The 12,454-nt window shown below is 41.8% G+C and overlaps 1 protein-coding gene and 1 long non-coding RNA gene across 2 annotated transcripts in view; both read left to right on the plus strand.

Moving 5' to 3' along the window:
• Nucleotides 1-12,454, plus strand: part of LOC142406944 (sulfotransferase 6B1-like) — a 54,564-nt gene that overhangs the window by 1,668 nt on the left and 40,442 nt on the right. The gene's annotated exons all lie outside the window — the stretch shown is intronic.
• Nucleotides 574-11,608, plus strand: LOC142407755 (uncharacterized). Its single transcript, XR_012775034.1, has 3 exons — nucleotides 574-742; nucleotides 8,511-8,815; nucleotides 10,043-11,608. It is a non-coding gene; the product is annotated as an uncharacterized LOC142407755 (long non-coding RNA).

Genomic DNA, 12,454 nt, shown 5'->3' on the forward strand with positions numbered 1-12,454 from the left:
ATGGAGATGTACAAAGAGGTTAACCCTTTTATGCAGGATCGAACAGGAAATCTGTGGTAGGACTTGAAAGTGAAGCCAAATCATTCATGTGACCACAGAAATGACTTTACTCCCTGTTTTGTGGATGTGTATTAGCCAGTTTGTGTGGGACTAATGTTAAGGGTAGAACAATTTGTATTGACCTCCAGATGTGTTTAAAAGAAAAGTAGTTGAATGTTTGCTTTGGATTACACAGAGTACACAAAATGCTTTGGTATACCAGACAACTTCAAGAGCTAAATTGCAGTTTGCTTCCCGCATTTGCTTATGATTTGTTGTGAAAAATAATTCAGAGGGTTTTTTGGTAACATTACCTTGTGGAGGGATATAGTCTCCCCACATAGGCTTCAGCCTGTGTGTATTTTAATTGTGTCTTTAGCCTGTACTGATATTGGCATGTGTAGCAATAGTTGAGGAAGAATCTGTTTGTTTAGGACTGTCTCTTGACATGACAGAAACTCTGTGTGCACCAGCATCCTCACTTTGCCAGCCAGCCCCCCTACCTCTGTGTTGTCCTGTTGTTCCTTGGAGCTCCACAAGCCTCTTGGCATCGATCCCACTGAGGGTCTCATGCAGAGATACTGCCTGAGGGAATCTTCTGAGCTGTTGACATCTGGCAGATGTTTAGAAGGATAGTTGGAGGATGCAGAACAGTCACATGTGGATTGAGCCAAGCCTAACACAAGCCATTAGCCTACTCAAGGTAAGGCAAAGTGCAATTCCTGTACCTGTCACTCTTGTTCATCCTATGCCCAAAAAGACATGTACTGAGCATATCCTTTAATGTAAAAGGACTGAGGCACTGCTTACAGGGTTCTGCTATGATGTGGGATGGAGCCTTCTGCCATTTTTTGGAAATGTTAAGTTCAACCATTAAGAATATCCTGAAAGTGGACTAAACTTAAACCCTTATGTTGCCCACACTGGGTAGCATTAGTTCTGTGCTAGCACTGTTTGCCCTGTTTGCCAGAGAATGCATAGTATAGCATGTCCCTCCGTGAGGTGACTGTAAGTAAATTGCCATTGTCCAGGCATTTCGTCTAATTAGCAGAGCAGCTGCCTTTGAAAACATTCTTCTTAAGGGCTGATGTCTCAAGGATTACTTTATTTAATTAGAAAGAAACAAATCAGTGGTGGGAAGGTCTCTTTCTAGAGTTCAGAGAATTTGATTTGAATTGAAAAAAATGACTTTTTGAACTGTAGCTTACATGGTAATGGATAGGGAAAAGGAAGTGAGAGTGCAGCTGACAGATACAGCTTCTGCTACAAAACCAGATTTGAGTTGATGGAGGTCTTCAGAAAGAGGAATCTTCTAAAAACACGAGTAAAATCCTGCCTTCAGCTATGAGGGATTAGGAGATGTCCATCTGTTTTTGTGATTATTTCTGTTTATTTTTCACAGGGTTGCAGATTGAGTCTCTTGTGACACTCCCAGCACAACGGTGGGGATTGCAGGGAAGGGAGGAGGGAGGAGGCTTTGCTGACGACTGTTACAAGCTTAGCACGAAAGTGCTCATTCTTGTCTCTTTCCAGTTTATGGCCTCCACATGAAATCTTTGTAACTAAAAGCCCATATTTTGGACCACATAAAAATGTATGCATATCCATAAATCTGTGGATACATAGGCAAACTGGGGGGGCACATAAGCAACTGTTGCACAGATGGGGACTCAAGAAGCACAGAATATGCAGGAGATTGGAGAAAGTGGTGAGGACCACAAATCCAGGTAGGCAGAAAGAGTGGCACCCAGTAGCCAGGATGAGTCTGGGGACAGAAGGCTGAGAGTTAAGCCAGAAAACAGAGTTAAGGGCATCAGTATTCAGAAAGAATGGGAGATGTGGGAACCTAATAGAGAATGGAAAAAAAGTGATACAATTTGGCATGGCTATAATGGCTTCTTGCCAAGGATCTTGAAAGCATTGCTATCCTAAATTAACAGGGAAGAAGTGAAAGCACAAAGAAATCATCTGAACTGCAAGAGGTCTAAGTTTACAACAGAACGTAACCAGAGGTATCCGGGGGGCACATGTGAGTATGGTTGGCCTGGGGCCAGTGCTCAGAGAGTTGCTGCACCTCCACGTGTTCATGGCCACAAAGCTGGTGTAAGACTCTTTGGAAATAAAGGAAATTTTTAATTTGGCTTCTTTAAGAATGAGATGCCAAATGTGGATGCTGGGTGCTTCTGCCGCGGGATGGACAGACCTAAAGGGAGGAGCTGGGCCAGAAGGCTGTCCCACAGAGATAGGAGTAGGGCAGTTTTTGATGAGGAGCTATCAGTAACTTGCTGCTGAGAGGGGCAGCCGTCCTTCCCCATCACTTCAAAACCTCACCTCTGTTCTGATGGAAGGAGCCAGGCTGGCTGTTTGGGCTGGGGCACAGGCAAAGAGGAAATGGAGCATGGTCATTCTGTTGTCTCTGCGGGCTAGGCCTGTTTTGTCCGCTCTGGCACTAGCCCTCCTCTGATGTGGCTCATAGCCTTGCACTGGATTGTGCTCACTTGGTGCTGATTGCCCTTTTTCACCTCAGCTCCTGCTAAGAAGAGTTTGCAGGTCAATACTTGCCTGAAAACAGGCACACAAAACCAGGACACAGTCTGCCTCATAATGTTACATCAGAAGCCAAGGAGAATAATGATTATTTCTCCACATCGAGTGATACCTTCTTTTACACCTATTGATCTCGTTCAGTGGCATCCTAATGAAAATTCAGAACTGACTGCTGGTCAGTCCTGATATTAGTCCCTAATTCTCTCTCTCAGCCTCGCTCCTTTCCATATTTCCTCCCACCAACTATAGCTTGCATTTTTTTCCCAACAGAACCTCACTTTCTTCCTGTCTTCCTGATTTCTGTAGGCTCTGCAGCAATATTTTTCTGCCCTCGTTATCATTCATAATGCTTAGCAAGTTCACATCACCTGGAGATTTCATTACAATATTGTTTAAAACCATCTTCCTGATTGTTAATGTTAAACGTGAATTCCACCAACATTGCAGTACAGTTCCAGACACTCCTCCCAGTTCAGTCTTTGCTCTTCATTATTGCTTTCCCTTCATTACCCTTCAACAGCTTTTCAGTATAGGTGATCATGTTTGCATATCCAAGCTGCCACCTTTTTTTGTTTGTGTACCAGATTACTCCAAGTGATTTGTAATCCCCCATTCCAGGGTCTGCTCTCATTCTTACAGGCGCACCTTACTTTTACTTATGGGCTTTTCTGCTAATATTGAAAATACTTTTGGATTGCACAGCTGTCTTCTAAAATATTTGGAATTTTTATTGCTGTTTTGTTGAATTAATAATTTATCATTTTTATTTTCTTCTAGTCCAAGGGATCCCAGTTTTCTTCTTTCACTTGTCCAGCATTAATAAGAAATGAATCCATCAAAGACTTTAAAGTTACACCAATCAGAGAATTGTTGTTCCATTTCTTTATATTTCACATCGTACACTTCACATCAGATTCTTAGCTAGCATTTGCATGTGGATTTGCCTTTTCACCATTCTTTCTGTGTGTGTGTGCACATGCGTGTGTAACTCTCTATGATCCTTCTATTTTTGTATTTCCATACTTTTCTGAAAAACAAAGCAAAATCTGGTGTATGTAAGGTCTAAGCCGACATTTTTGAAAAAGGAATGTATTTCCAGCAGGAAAAGCTACATGCCAGTGTGCAGTTCCAGAGTATAAAGTATTCCTCCTGCCCCACTGTAGGATGCCACTGATTAACTCCGAGGTCTTATAAAGGAAGGGCACTACCTTTATTCTGGACAGATGTAGCTTAAAGTTTAGTTAGTGCAAAACAACCTCAAATAGTTTTTCCAATGAGAATAAAACACAATGCCAGAAAAAAAAGGGAGTAAAAAGGGTCCTTTCATAGTGATGTATCGACAAGCTTAGTTAAGGATGGTGAAAGTTTTCAGGACATATGGTTAGAAAGCCCCAAGGCACCTATTCAGCAAGATATGTAAACACTCACCTAACTCTAAATAGGTAAGTGGTTCCACTGAAGTAAAAAGTACTACTTCTATGCTTCAAGTCAGGCACATGCTTTAGTATCTTGCTAAACTGAAGCCTAAAGACCCACTAATTTTAATCTTGTCAAATACTTCTGCAAATTCTGGGTCAGGGCATTCAGAACAAAACATCTTTTGTTAAAAATAGTTAGCTTAAGGATATCCAGGGGGAACATGGAAAGAAAGAGGAATTCCTCTTACTGTTTCACAGCATGCTGACTTAGCTGCTGTTCGTATTTATTTGCATTGGAGATCTGTGCAGGTAGTGGGGGTTAGACTGCAATGCGGAGGATGGCATGGTAATGTACTTTTATTGACTAACAGGCATTGAACACATTCAGATAATTCACCCTTAGCTTGCTGGATGCTCATAGGCCTGCTCCTTTTGGACTCTCACTAAAAAGCAGAAAAACCAAGCCAACAACCTGCTGACTTGTGAGGACTCTGATTTTATTGGACATGCTTTAAAATGCGTTCTTTTTTCTAGGAAAGATAAAATGGGGCAGATCCAGTTTGCTCCACTGATCTGAATGGTTAGTGGGAATATTTTTGTGAGTTTTGTGAGCTAATAAGATTTATATGATGGTGTATAAGAATCACACTGAGCACTGTGGCAACTGGGAAATGTTTTTACTTAAATGACTTCTTTTAGAAAGTGCAGATGTGTGTATCCCCACAGAAGCACGTCAATGTCAGCAACATCTGAGATGGGAGAAGCAGCATTATCAAATGCCTTGTTTCATTCCGATAATGTTAAATCCTTTCCTTTTGCTAGGATGGAAGTGTATGAAAACCCATATAATGAATCCTGTGTTTCAACCATTGCTTTGCCTCTGTTTATAAGAAGGAGCAGACATACGCAGAATATGCCTTGGGGAGCGTGCTTTCCTGCTGAGTCTACCCTGAAAGAATTAGTCAGAGAGCTTCAATTGTGTCTCCATTTCCCAAAGCTGGGGACTGTCTGGGCCCCAAAGCTAGGTCAGTGATAAAACCATAGCAGAGATTGCTTCAGCATTATAAATTGGCAAAATTTACTGGTGTACATCACACCACCGCAGTATTGCTAAATGCATCAGTGGAGCAATATTATGGCAAACGTTTCTCATCAACAAAGCCTTTGCTTCATTTTTTCATGTCTAAAAAGAGCAGTGGCAAACTAAATTAGTGATATTTATTTCTTTTTCACTTCTTTCTTTCCTGTAAAGGTTAACTAAACTAGCTACTGAATAAAATTGAATTACTTTACAGACAATGGCGCTTTGCTCTTAGGCATATTGCAGAATAGCTGTGCTGGCAGGAAGATGGTGCTTATTCTGTGAGACTATATTTTCAGCATGTTAGGCAACACCAGCAGGTTTGCAAAACTTCCAGTTGCATATTGGTACCAACAGTTAGTGTTTTGCATGCTTTGCCATTTGCACGTAGGGTCTGCTGAATTCATCATCGTTTTTGCAGCAGGGTGGTGATCAGGGGCAGTTATAAGTCATTAGCAAGCTGTGGAAAAACAAATGGAAAACTTACAAGCATGCTGAGACACTGACTGTGTGCTCAGCAATGGGATGGGCTAAAGCACATATTGCACATTCCAGGATGGGGAAGATGAATGGGAGATGCATAGCTGATCTCTAATTCCTCTGCTACTGAGGCTGTGGAGTTTGTGCTTTGTTTAACATTTCTGTTCACAATTTTTTTTGTGTGAATAGGCTGTGAACAAACACACACAAACACACACACATATACATTATCTATACCCTGACTTTGCCATGTCATCCTCTCTACACCTTATTCCTCTTCAGCAAATTTGTGTTTCTTGTCAGGTGCCTATGAAGATTCCTTGGTTACGTTCTTAATTGGATTTTTTATTAGACTAGTTTGATTGCAAAGTACATTGCCATGTGAACACCTGGGAAAGACAGGGGACAGGACATTGTAACTAGAGTTTTTTATAAAATACTGGGTTCTTAAAATCACTGAAAGTATTATAAATGAATATCAGCAACCCATGGCCAAGTAATCCTTAATCATAATTTGATTGCCAAAAGACATATAACAGTTAATTGGACATGAGATGATTTGGTATTGTGTGAAATACATACTACTATGTTCTGTACGTACTACTGTACATAACATCTCATTCTCTCACCACAGGAGATCCACATGGCCTCATTCTCTTGCCACATGTCTTTCTGATGTAAGAATGTGAGCATACAGGGCATCTCTTACTTGTCTTGCTGTCCTTTTGGCTGCAGTGATACCAGGTACTCTTCCCACCTGTGCCAGGCTATAAAATAAGCATCTTGGGTCTCACCTCCTGCTGAATGTTCTAATACTCAGCTTCAGAACATTCAGAACATTGTGGAGGGCTTGCTTGAATGGACAGGAGTAGAGGAGCTTACAGAATTGATAGACACCTATGTCAAGAGGGTGCTGGGTTAAATAAGCATCAGGATTGAGACAGCAGAGAAATTCTCCCAAAGGATTCCACTCTAATTCCTGGAGAAGCACAAGTAACACTAGAGTGTATTTCGGTTATGGCACTGCTAGAAAATTTCTCATGGTAGTGACTCAGTACTCCCTACATATAAATTATTTGTCTATTAAAGGTATTGAGCCAGGTCCACTTTGAGCATACCTGAATCCAGCTTGAAAAATGTCCAGGGAATTAAGCTTGGTCTGAGCTTGACCTATTGCCTGTAAAACAGTCTCCTGTGATTGATAATAGGTTTTCTGGTCAACAGACATGCTGCCATTGGGAGTGGGCGCAGCACAACTGCAGGAATTGCTAGTGCTCTTGTTCCACTGACTGAGATAATTGTGCTTTGGTGTTGCGGGCACGCGTGTTCTCTGAAATACCAATGCCAAAGAGTTGGCAAAGGAATTTCAGAGGAGCATTTACACCTCACGTGGGGGCTTTTGTAACTATGTTTATACAACACTGTAGACCAGGATGCACTGGTATGCAGTTACTGCCAAATGTATTGGTGTGAGAACCAGAAAAGTATAGCATTGCTACAAGGTAAGTATGACTTCTAGGTCAGCAAGGGGCAGGCATTTCTAGATCTCAGTCAAAGGTTTGCCTGGCTGCCTGCCCCACTACATTAATTTAACCTGGAGCTTGGAGAAGGGATTTGAAAATGCAGTGTCTATTGGGAAGTGTTTCCACAGCTAGATATTTAAGAATGATTATAGAAAAAAAATCAGTAACACCATCAGGAATCCTGAATGACATGGAGAGAAATAGAGGAAATCAGAAGTCACTTAAGGGATTAACTGAACCTCCAAAAATTATTCAGGTCATGTTTGGATTTGGTGGCTTGTCCTTCTCCTGTCTGCACATGTTTGCTCTTCATCTCTCAGATCTGACATTCTTCACTCTCGGGACAGACTGCTGCTATTTCTGTTCTCACTGACCATGGGAGTACTGTGCCCTTTTGGAGCTCTGCAGCGAGCTGCTACATCAGCCCAGTATGTGTCCAGAGATACTTCTTCAGGTCCTAGCAGGACTGTGTGAGTGTCATTGTGTTGGCATCCCTGAGCCTTTTTTTGTGCCTCAGCACTGCTCTAGCACAGCCACGCTGTCTGTAATTGTAGTGCTAGCTCACGGCCCCACGCCATGGCTTGGTCGTCCCCTGAGAGCATTGTGCAAGCCTGCCTGAGAGACACCATAGCTCTCTCACATCCATGCCTTCTGCAGCAGCTTGAGTAAAGTAGGATCAAGTAGCGCAGACTCTTTTCTTCCCTTTTACTGAGCTGAAATTATCCATCAGGTCGTTTCCATTCCTGCTTCCCAGATTCCTCTTCCCTACAGCACTGATAAATTTCCTCTTTCTTCTGTATAGATACAGTTTTTCAAAAGCTCTTTCTCAACAGAGTAGATACATAGCAGAAATCCTTACCCAGAGTTTGCCTTGCAAAGGGGGAGAAGTTAGTGCCCAGACCCACGTTAGCAGCAAAGTAGATCTTTTTTTCCCTTAAGTGAGACATTAGTGCTTTTTTAAGCTTTGCTAGGTATGCCGGAAGCCCTAAGACCAGCCCTCTCCAAACATCAGTGTGGATCAAGTTTTCTCCATTCGCTCTTCCAAAACAGAGGCAGCTGCTATCCTCGTTGCTACCATGAAGAACATCTGCCATCTGTTATCAAGAGTCTGAAACCTTAGCTAGCAGCTACACTGCTGAATGTTTTTAATACCTGTAAAATAACACTGACGCACCAGCTGCAGTACAGATTAAGGACAAACACAGAAACACTTGCAGAAAACAAAGCATCTTCACATGTGTGGGCACTCAAAGAAATATTTCGTCTTCACAGAACAGGATGTTTTAAATTAGATGCTCAAATCTCCTTCCCTGCAAGCGAATTCATGTGTAAATCCTGTAAAGCTCTTCCTAGAGAAAATTTGGAAGGCTAGATTTGCTTTGTGTACATTTTCTGTTTGCTAATCATCATATTCCATTGCAGATCCATCCTGGCTAGAAGACAGTAAGCCACCCCTCCCAGGACATCAAATTAAGGACAGGCAACAGGAAGTTGCTCTGGAAGCAATGTTGAAATGAATGGCGTTGTCTCTTCTCTCCGCTACAGAAGGTGAAATGCAGAGGAGATGGCAGGCAATACTTTACTGTCCTATGACAGAGATTTGGGATGAGGTTCTGGTTGTCCCCTGGATGAATGTGGGAAAATGAGGAAAGAAGATGAAACTCAAGAGGGTGTAACAGAGGAGGAGATGCTCGCTTCCCTTTCTAACATTGCTGAAGAGAATGAAGGTAGGACAAAAAGACATGCTTTGCTGTCTTGCAGGCTGAGAAGACAACTGTCTCAGACAAACTCTCAGAGCATTCAAGGACACCAGCTGAATCATACAGCAGGTTTTCTGGAGAACAGTTGCGGTGCAACTTCAGTCATCATTTTTCCAGCATGCAGAGCAGCAGCTTGCCCCTTGTAATGGTGAAGGTGATGGTGATAGAAGTTGGAAGGTATTGGTTTCCTGCTGGAAAATGGGCCACCTCAGTTTGAAATGCCTTAGTTTGAAATGCTTTACGCCTACCCCAAAGAACACTCCCCACCTGATGCTGATATCAAGTCAGTTTTACACTCTAGGCTGGACTTGGAACACTTCAGTATTTTTTGCAGCACTCCTGCATCCTTGGTGTTTGTGTTTAGGCTTGTCACTTCATCTATCTTAGGCACACTGCGAGCCCCCTAAAACAGTCCAGTCGCGTGATGTGGCCCCCAGGAGCTTGTGCTCTGGGTACCCATCTCTGGAGGAGGGATAAGGGTCGCTTCCCTATGTAACTGGTTTCTGGGCTAAGTTCTCCAGTGAAGGCTGTCATTGCTGGTATGTGAGCTCTCAGCCTGATAGTGCTATGCTTCTCACTTGTTTCAAAGTGAATTTTACTTACATGGCTGTCAGGGCTTATACCTACCACCCCTTGTTCTTTTGGCTTTCCACCTGTGTGTGTGTATGCAGTGCGGTTTCTGAGAGGGTATAATACCTCTGCTATCAGAAAGCAGAACCTTTAATAACCTCTGGGGTTTTATAATCCTTTCTTTCATTTCCTTTTAAATTAATCCAACCCTATCTTGCTGCGACATATGAGGTGCTCTGCCTAAAAAGACATAAATGTGATTAGATTACAAGGTACTTCAAAGGTGCCCCACCTTCAGCTGTTTGTGAGCTGCTTAGAATTAGTCAACTGTGTGGCAATGGGCAAAAGTCTTATACCAAGGAGGACTTTTCCCTTTGGTTGAAATTCCAGAATGTGCTCAAAACTCCACAGCTGTTGTGTGCAATACAGTCATGTCAGCAGGAAATCTGGGGACTTTTAAAATTTGTCCTGTTTTGACATGGCAGCTCTGCTCCCTACAGTTTATACATAAAATGCAATGATGCCCTAGACTGGAAGGTTGGGAATATAATAAATGCCATAAGTGCAGTTAGACTCTGATCCTGCTGCCATGAGAAGTCAATATGTAGGGTTCTTTCCCCCCAGGATTTCAACGTCAGCAGAATCCACCCAACAGATGTGGGAGCACCTCACCTTGCCACTGCTATCTCTTCCCCCAAGATCAAAGTTACCATCACTTCCCCCCTTCCCCTGCGGGAGTTGCAACAAACTGATGAATTGCTTCACTGGGAACAACTCAGTCAGGAGAAAACTACAAACAAACAAACCAACCAGCCAAAAAGACGAAAGGAAGCTCAACCCATAAGAAGCAATGCAGGAACAGAGTGGTTAGCTTCAGATCCAGTTGGCTTCAGATCCAATCCACCAAACATCTGATTTGCTGGATTATTTGCTCTAAGCTCAGACACCATGCTCAGCATTACCCTTCAGCCCTCCCAGAGGCACCCCACAGCTGTGTTTTTTCATGGTATCTCCGAGTGATGGAAAACTCTGGACCTTAGAAATTGTTCCTTCATGAAATGAAAGGAGGACAGGACCGAGTTTTTGCTGCATGGCGCCTGACCTGCTTTCCAGTGTGTGCTGTTGTGTCAGGACAGCCAGTAGCCACAGAGGAACGTGGAGGTGGAGGCCAAGGTGTACATACTGGAGAGGGCACATGGGTAAGGTACAGTCTTGGAAGACGTATCTCCTGTTTTGAAACTGGGGTTATTGTTTTGCTGATGGGAAGATGCTAGTTTATGCTTTGATCGTTTGCGTGGTCCAGAGTGACATCTAATGGCACGGTACCAGACTGCACCACATCTGGGGAGAGCTAAGTGGACAAAAAGCTATAGTTGCCAACCGTTTATCAAGTGACAAGGGCAAGGTAAATTCTGTCAGGGGTGAAAAACCAAATAGACTGTATTAAGCTAAACTATAACACTATTTGTAGCCATATTTCGATATATATTACCTGAATAAAGCTGGGAAGTTAAGTAGTCTAAAGGTGGGAAGTGGCAGAGTTAAGCTGCCTGTAAAAATGTAAAATATTTCACATAATGTATTAGGTTAATGAAATATCAGTGAGTTTAAACAATATGAAAGGAGGAAGTCAGGACAATATTCCAGAAAGGAGTCAATCCCAAATATTCTATTTGAGTTTGATGTGATGTACATCTTTCACATATAACTGCTTTTATAAAAAATGACAAGATCCTACAAAATTGTTTTGCCAGAAACAGCATATTCCAAGAAAATATGCTCCATCAAATATTTTCAACCAGTGCTGTGTAGTGGCATCACTGTTTTGAACTGTGCAAACTGTAGATCAGAGGTCTGTCCAATCTTACCAACGTGGAAATACATTTACATATGCTGTATGAATTCCCTTTTAGGCACCAGTAAAGGCAATTTTGCACCATTAATTAATGTTGCAAGAAAAATACTTCATGTGTTGCATTCAAGTGTAGGAGACCGACATTTAAATTATGTAATCCCAAATAAAGGATAATAATAGCAAGAAAAGCTTTGGAATTATTCGAGCTAACTTTTTAGGGAAATAGCAGTTTCTCTGTTTACCTTGAATTGATTGAGTTTTATTTGCAGTAATGGGCATTGAATGATATTCCATTTAGAATAGTTTCAGAATTGCCAAATTAAAAGGAAAAATTGAACTGTATTATGTCTATATACATATATCTATATACATATATGTGTGATACCTACATACATATATGTGTGTATGTTGGTGTATAAAACGCAGTTAGTGGGTTGTGCATGGTACACTTAAAGAGTGTCAATGCCTAAAAAGCATTGAAGCACACAGAGTTTTAAGGTAAGTTTTTCATCTCTGGTATGAATCCATAAAGCAAAATCACACCTACTAGCACTTAAGACATGTGAATAACTATTGCTTCTGTCCTTAAGAAGGCTGAGCAGCATATGGTGAACCCAGGGAGAAGGTGGCTTTGGTGCGTTTTGTGTCTCTTTAGTCATGACCTGCTGGTAGCATGTTCCTCCTGTGATCCTTTAGAGTTGCAAAGTCATGCTAAAGATAATTTATCAAGGAAAAAGGAATGAGATTTTGGCTTTTAAAAAAAGATTTCTAAAAAGCATATGAATTCTTTTCAAAAGATTATTTTCTTTGTGGGTTTTTACATTAGGAAGTTGAGTTTCTAGCTACCTTTTTGCCTAGAAGTGTTTACAGGGTGATTGAAATATTATCATGCTTGTGATAGTGGAGAAGCAGTACAAAAAAATCCTTTTTGCACAACACTAAATTCAGTTGAGGAACTCATTGCTACAGGATGCTGTGGAGACTAAAGTTCAAATAGTTAGGCAAAAGAAGATTAGGAAAAATCATGAAGGATTGGTCCACTGGTGGCTGTTAAATGTAGTTGGAGTGCATCCATCACCTCAGGAACTCACAGCTGCTGATTGCTGAAGAACGGGTGTATAAACAGGGCAAAGGATTACTCTCTGGCTGCGCCATTACATATATTATATCCCTTAGCATCC

This window comes from Mycteria americana, chromosome 3 (assembly GCF_035582795.1).
Source record: "Mycteria americana isolate JAX WOST 10 ecotype Jacksonville Zoo and Gardens chromosome 3, USCA_MyAme_1.0, whole genome shotgun sequence".
NCBI lineage: Eukaryota > Metazoa > Chordata > Aves > Ciconiiformes > Ciconiidae > Mycteria > Mycteria americana.